This window comes from Bison bison, unplaced genomic scaffold (assembly GCF_000754665.1).
Source record: "Bison bison bison isolate TAMUID 2011002044 unplaced genomic scaffold, Bison_UMD1.0 scf7180017864533, whole genome shotgun sequence".
Classification (NCBI taxonomy): Eukaryota; Metazoa; Chordata; class Mammalia; order Artiodactyla; family Bovidae; genus Bison; species Bison bison.
Genome location: NW_011495082.1, coordinates 5,573,770 through 5,579,786, shown reverse-complemented (window position 1 = coordinate 5,579,786; position 6,017 = coordinate 5,573,770).

The window sequence follows — 6,017 nt, the reverse complement described above, 5'->3', positions numbered from 1 at the left end:
TTCCTGACCTGCATACAGATTTCTCAAGAGGTAGGTCAGGTGGTCTGGTATTCCCATCTCTTTCAGAATTTTCCACAGTTTATTGTGATCCACACAGTCAAAGGCTTTGGCATAGTCAATAAAGCAGAAATAGATGGCTTTCTGGAATTCTCTTGCTTTTTTGATGATCCAGCGGATGTTGGCAACTTGATCTCTGGTTCCTCTGCCTTTTCTAAATCCAGCTTGAACATCTGGAAGTTCACGGTTCACGTATTGTTGAAGCCTGGCTTGGAGAATTTTGAGCATTACTTTGCTAGCGTGTGAGATGAATGCAATTGTGCGGTAGTTTGAGTGTTCTTTGGCATTGTCTTTCTTTGGGATTGGAATAAAAACTGACCTTTTCCAGTCCCATGGCCACTGCTGAGTCTTCCAAATTTGCTGGCATATTGAGTGCAGCACTTTCACAGCATCACCTTTTAGGATTTGAAATAGTTCAACTGGAATTCCACTAGCTTTGTTCATAGTGATGCTTCCTAAGGCCCACTTGACTTCACATTCCAGAATGTCTGCCTCCAGTTGCTTCGGTCGTGTACAACTCTGTGCAGCCCCATGGACTGTAGCCCCATGGAATTCTCCAAGCATGAATACAGGAGTGGTTTGAAATTCCTTTCTCCAGGGGCTCTTCCCAACCCAGGGATCAAAACTGCATCTCTTACGTCCCCTGCACTGGCAGGCAGGTTCTTTACCACTAGTGCCACCTGGGAAGCCCCAAGCCCTATATAAGTTTCCTCAAGTTATAAATTCAAACAATTAGAAATAACCCAATGTCCACAAATAGGTTAGATCAATTATGATATATCAATAAAATGGAATGCAGCAGGACAATAAAAAGAATCATAAAGTTCTCTATGTGGTGAAAAGAAAGATGTGCAAAACATATTTGTGTTATGTACGCATGCTCAGTCATGTCTTACTCTTTGTGACCCCGGGGACTGTAGCCTACCAGGCTCCACTGTCCTTGGGATTTTCCAGGCAAGAATACTGGAGTGGGTTGCCATTTCCTCCTCCAGGAGATCTTCATGTCCCAGGGATTGAACCCACATCTCCTGCATTGGCAGGTGGATTCTTTACCATTGACCCACCTGGGAATTCCATCCAAAATATATAGTACAATGAAAAAAAAAAATTAAGGTACAAAACAATAAAATAATCTATATTTGGTGTTAAAAAAAGCAGAGGAGGAAGCTAAAGATCAATATTCATATTTGCTTTTATGCATATAAAGAAATTTGCAAATTTACATTAAAAAAAAAACAAAAACAAAAACCAATGGCTGTCTCCTGGTGGAGAAAGGGGTGAACACTAAGGGACCAGGCTATTAATGAAACTTTATGGTCCATGTTTTTATACTTTTGTTGAAACATGTGTTTCTACCTTCTATTCAAAAAATTAATTTTAAAAATCTCTTTATTGAACATGCTTGTTTTTCCATGTCTTTCTTAAACCAAGTGGCTGCTTTCCTTTACTCCCTCTCTAAAGGGCCCAACAAACTGGCTCCTCACTGCCCCCAGCATTCTTCAGAATCTCTTATTCCATTCTGCTCATAAACACTCCCAGACTCAGCCCTCTCCTTAATTCTACCTGCAAATCTGCTTACCAACTCTTTAGGGAAGTGACCAAAAACAAAGGGCTCTATGTGGAAACCCAAGTACTAACAATTATTCCCCAGTAGTTTATCAAAGCATTTTTTAAAAATACACCCATTCTTTGCTCAGGAGCAGCTCTAAGGAATGGCGTTTCTTCCACCTCATGGAGAACTCACTCACCCACTAGTGGTGCCCCTCTGTCCACACAGGCAGCATTACATACCCCGTGACTTTCTCCTGCTCTCCATTTTGGGGGGCTGATATGCATAGGCCACCATCCTTCTTATCCAACACTGAACTAAGTTGCATCTGTATGTAAATAGGCCAAAGGCTCTGCCCAAATTTGGAGAAAACACTTAAGAACTAGTCAAAACTAGGATTTGGGGATTAAACTCAAGATGAGAAGGATAAACAAATCCTGTCCAAATGGGATCTAGTTTTGACATATTTTCCTGTTTCCTAATTAAAGCCAAATGTTTGAATAGATCCCAAATTACTTCTGATGAAATTCACTGCAATATTTTGCCTTTAAAAAAAAGGCAGAGGAACTTATATGTACAATTATTAATAGATTTTTTTCAGGGCATGGTAATTTTCAGTGCGGTTGTCACGGGGTATCACGAATCTCTAGCATAGATGGCCCAACGAGCTCTAGTCTCTGATGGACTGACACATTTGGTCCCTGGGCCACACATATAACAAAGACTTGTGGGAACCACAGGTGGAGAGAATCCTCTCTCACACAACTGTTCACCATTATTTTTCTCCCTGCCAAGGATACAGGGGAGCCAGGGGAAGACTCCATGATATCAAGGATAAGTTAACATCAACAGAGGAAAAAGTAAAGTCCTCTGACTTGATCACATTTCAAAACAATCCTCACAATCTCAAATATTTCAGCAGGGCTCTGAGAATCTACTGGAGGTGCTATTCCATTGGATTTCTACAAGTTGAAGTAGCTACAATTTATCCCTGTTCTCTAAGTCAGGAAATGAGACCCAGAGATGATCACTGAATCTCCCCAGATACACAGCTAGGAAGGAACAAGGCTGTGACATGCCTGAATTAGGGTTACCTTCAACGATCTCAGAGTAAATCTCTGATTATCACATTTAATAATTCTATCAGTGATGGGGATTTCTAAATTCAAATGAGTTTAAAGTTTTACGAGGCTATTTAATGCCTTGAGAAGACAGTCTACAAAGGCTGGGAATTCCAGAAAATGGGAGCTAAAAAGGTTAATTTATTCTGACAGAAGGATGATTACTATAAGGTAAGATTACCTATCTCTAATTAACCTAGTCCATTATTGAATTCTTAACAAGAAAGATATGGATAGCAGAACTGTCACTCAGAAAAGAATTCAGCTGAGAAAGTCTAAAGACAGTACTACTCTGGGAATGATTATCATTATATTTGTTAGCCACTGGGAACGCTTAAAATCATCTTCATATTTAAGCCAGAACCTAAAATACTTCCCTATTCAAACCTCTCTTAAGGGGACTATGAGGTGCAAGATTAACAAATACATTTTAACATCTACTTAAATTTTTTAAATTATCTTTCAAAGGTCTTAAATGAAGATCTATTTCTTTTTTAATTGATGCTGATTCTGCTTATTATATTGAAAGCCCTTCTAATAAAAATAGTTAAACATTGTCCCTGAGCTATATTTTTGACTGACCAATGATTTAATAATAGGCCTAACTCCTCTCCTTCACTGTCACCTACCATATTCCAATAGGAAGCCAGAAAAAACAACTATAATATTATTCGTAAGTAATATTTCTGATGACTGGAAAATCAATGCTGTTTTAAACATACCTAACTAAAAATCTGAGGCACTGAAAGATCTGGTTTGCCATAACTTATGGGCTAGAGTTTGTATGTTTTTCTTATCATTGTAAACTACAGTATCAACTAAGAATAAAGGTTACTATTTACTTTAGTTTTATAACAGAATGTTGAATTGGATTTTTCCTGTTGTCTTGAAATTAGTTATTCTCACTGAAAAGTCATAACAAAAAGGCAAAAGGATTTCATGCTTTTAAAGGCCTCTCTAACTACTAGGGTCCAAAGTCTCCCAGAGGACATCCTCAGTGGCATAGTAACCATCTCTGCTCCTGCTACCTGATATCTCAGTCCTAGGTGGGCAGAAAAATATTTCCCCTCAAGCCTCTGAAGGCCTTCCCTGGTGACTCAGTCAGTAAAGAATCCACTTGCAATGCAAGAGACCAGGGTTTGATCCCTGGGTCAGGATGATCCCCTGGAGAAGGAAATGGCAACCCACTCCAGTATTCTTGCCTGGAAATCCCATGGACAGAGGACAGAGGAGTCTGGCAGGCTACATTCCATGGGGTTACAAGAGTTGGACACAACTTAGAGACTAAACCAATACCAACCACCAAACCCCTGAAGCCAAGTGAATGAGGAATTTCAATGAAACGCAGAATGTGAATGCTGGCAAGGAGGAAAGATTAAAACCTGCTTCCTGGCTGAAGACTTGCAGAGTCGGCAATCAACCTGATGCCTGCCTTCAAAGTGCAGTGAGTCCCATGAAGGAGTCTGGGGAAGAATTTGACTTGTGTCTTCTGGAATTTGGGAACATATCTGAACACCAAAGATTGTGCCTGGAGATTTTGAAGGACAAGGACTTGCTGGCTGAGCCCAGGAAAGTGGAATAAAAAGAGACTATGTTATAGAGAACTTAAAAAGAAGGTAAGGAAGTCTCCACCCTATTCCAGGTTTCCTCATCTTTCAGAGGGTGCAGAGAGGGACTTGCATGTTTGACACCTAGCGTGCATGCATGCTAAGTCGCTAAGTCGTGTCTGACTCTTTGCGACCCTGTGGACTGTATGTAGCCCACCAGACTCCTCTGTCCATGAGATTCTCCAGGCAAGAATACTGGAGTGGGTTCCCATGCCCTTCTCCAGGGGATCTTCCTGACCCAGAGATCGAACCCGCGTCTCTTATGTCTCCTGCATTGGCAGGCAGGTTCTTTACCACTAGCGCCGCCTGGAAAGCCCTTGACACCTTAGGAAGGAATATAGAGAAGAGAGGAAATATGGTTGGGATGTGGATCAAAGGTAAGACTACAGGAAGACATAGGTGCTCCCTCTGGAGGTCATCCTCAGTGATGTGGTAGCCCAAGGTAAAGCTAAACAACTATAAAAATTGCACAAAGTTATGAGGAGACCACCACATCCTCAGAGGCCACAAGCAGCAACAGAATCAGGCACAGTTTTGTGGGGAGGAGCAGTCTTCATCTCTAATGGCACCCCCTGCCATCTCTCATATTCTTCCTTCCTTCCCCCACCCTCCACACAAAGGAGTTAGATGATAGCAGAGGGAATTGAAAGGATTATATTTGAATCAGATTCGAGATTGGATTTTTACACAGGAGTGAAATTAGACTGGCTTGGCTTTGTTTTTTTAATAACGGAAAGTGATGAGAAAGTTGTGGAATGTACCCAAGATATTGTCTTGGGAGATTCTGTATAGCACTACTGGGAATTGTGATTGGAGAAAAATAAAAACATCACTGTGTTAATATCCATAAAGTACAGTCTATTCAATAAACTGTTTACACTTAAATGTTGACTTTTGAAAGTAGGCTGGGAGGGGTTGTTTTGAGAGGAAGAAGGTTACACACTGTCTCAAGAATAATGGACAATGAAAAGAACAATGATAATGAAAACAAGTCAGTTCGTAAATGTAGGGATCGTGGACAGAGATTTTAGAAAAAAAATCATACATATTTTATTTTATTGTATAAGTTGAATATAATAGTTACCTACATCTTTTCCAGAAGGGGACATTTTTATTAAAACCAACCTTGGTATTGACTTCAAAGTTTTCAATGCACTGTTTTGTACTTTAACTTACGAGCAAGAGAACAGACTCTCATTATCTGTTTCATATCCACAGTGTACATGACAGACCTGAACCACAGAAAATGTCCAAACCTTGATTTTCAGATCCATCTATCACCTTCTACCAACTTCTCCCCTTTGTTGTTATATCTTGCTCACTGATTCACAGTCACTAAAGATGTGGGAAAGGGCAATAGTTTTCATTATTTTTATAATGTAGATTTATTTTTTGTGATTAAGAAAATAAAAGTTAAGATGTATAGAACAGTCTTTTGGACTCTGTGGGAGAGGGAGAGGGTGGGATGATTTGGGAGAATGGCACTGAAATATGTATAATATCATATATGAAACGAGTCACCAGCTTGGGGCTGGTGCACTGGGACGACCCAGAGGGATGGTATGGGGAGGGAGGAGGGAGGAGGGTTCAGGATGGGGAACACATGTATACCTGTGGCAGATTCATTTTGATATATGGCAAAACCAATACAATATTGTAAAGTTAAATAAAATAAAATTTTTA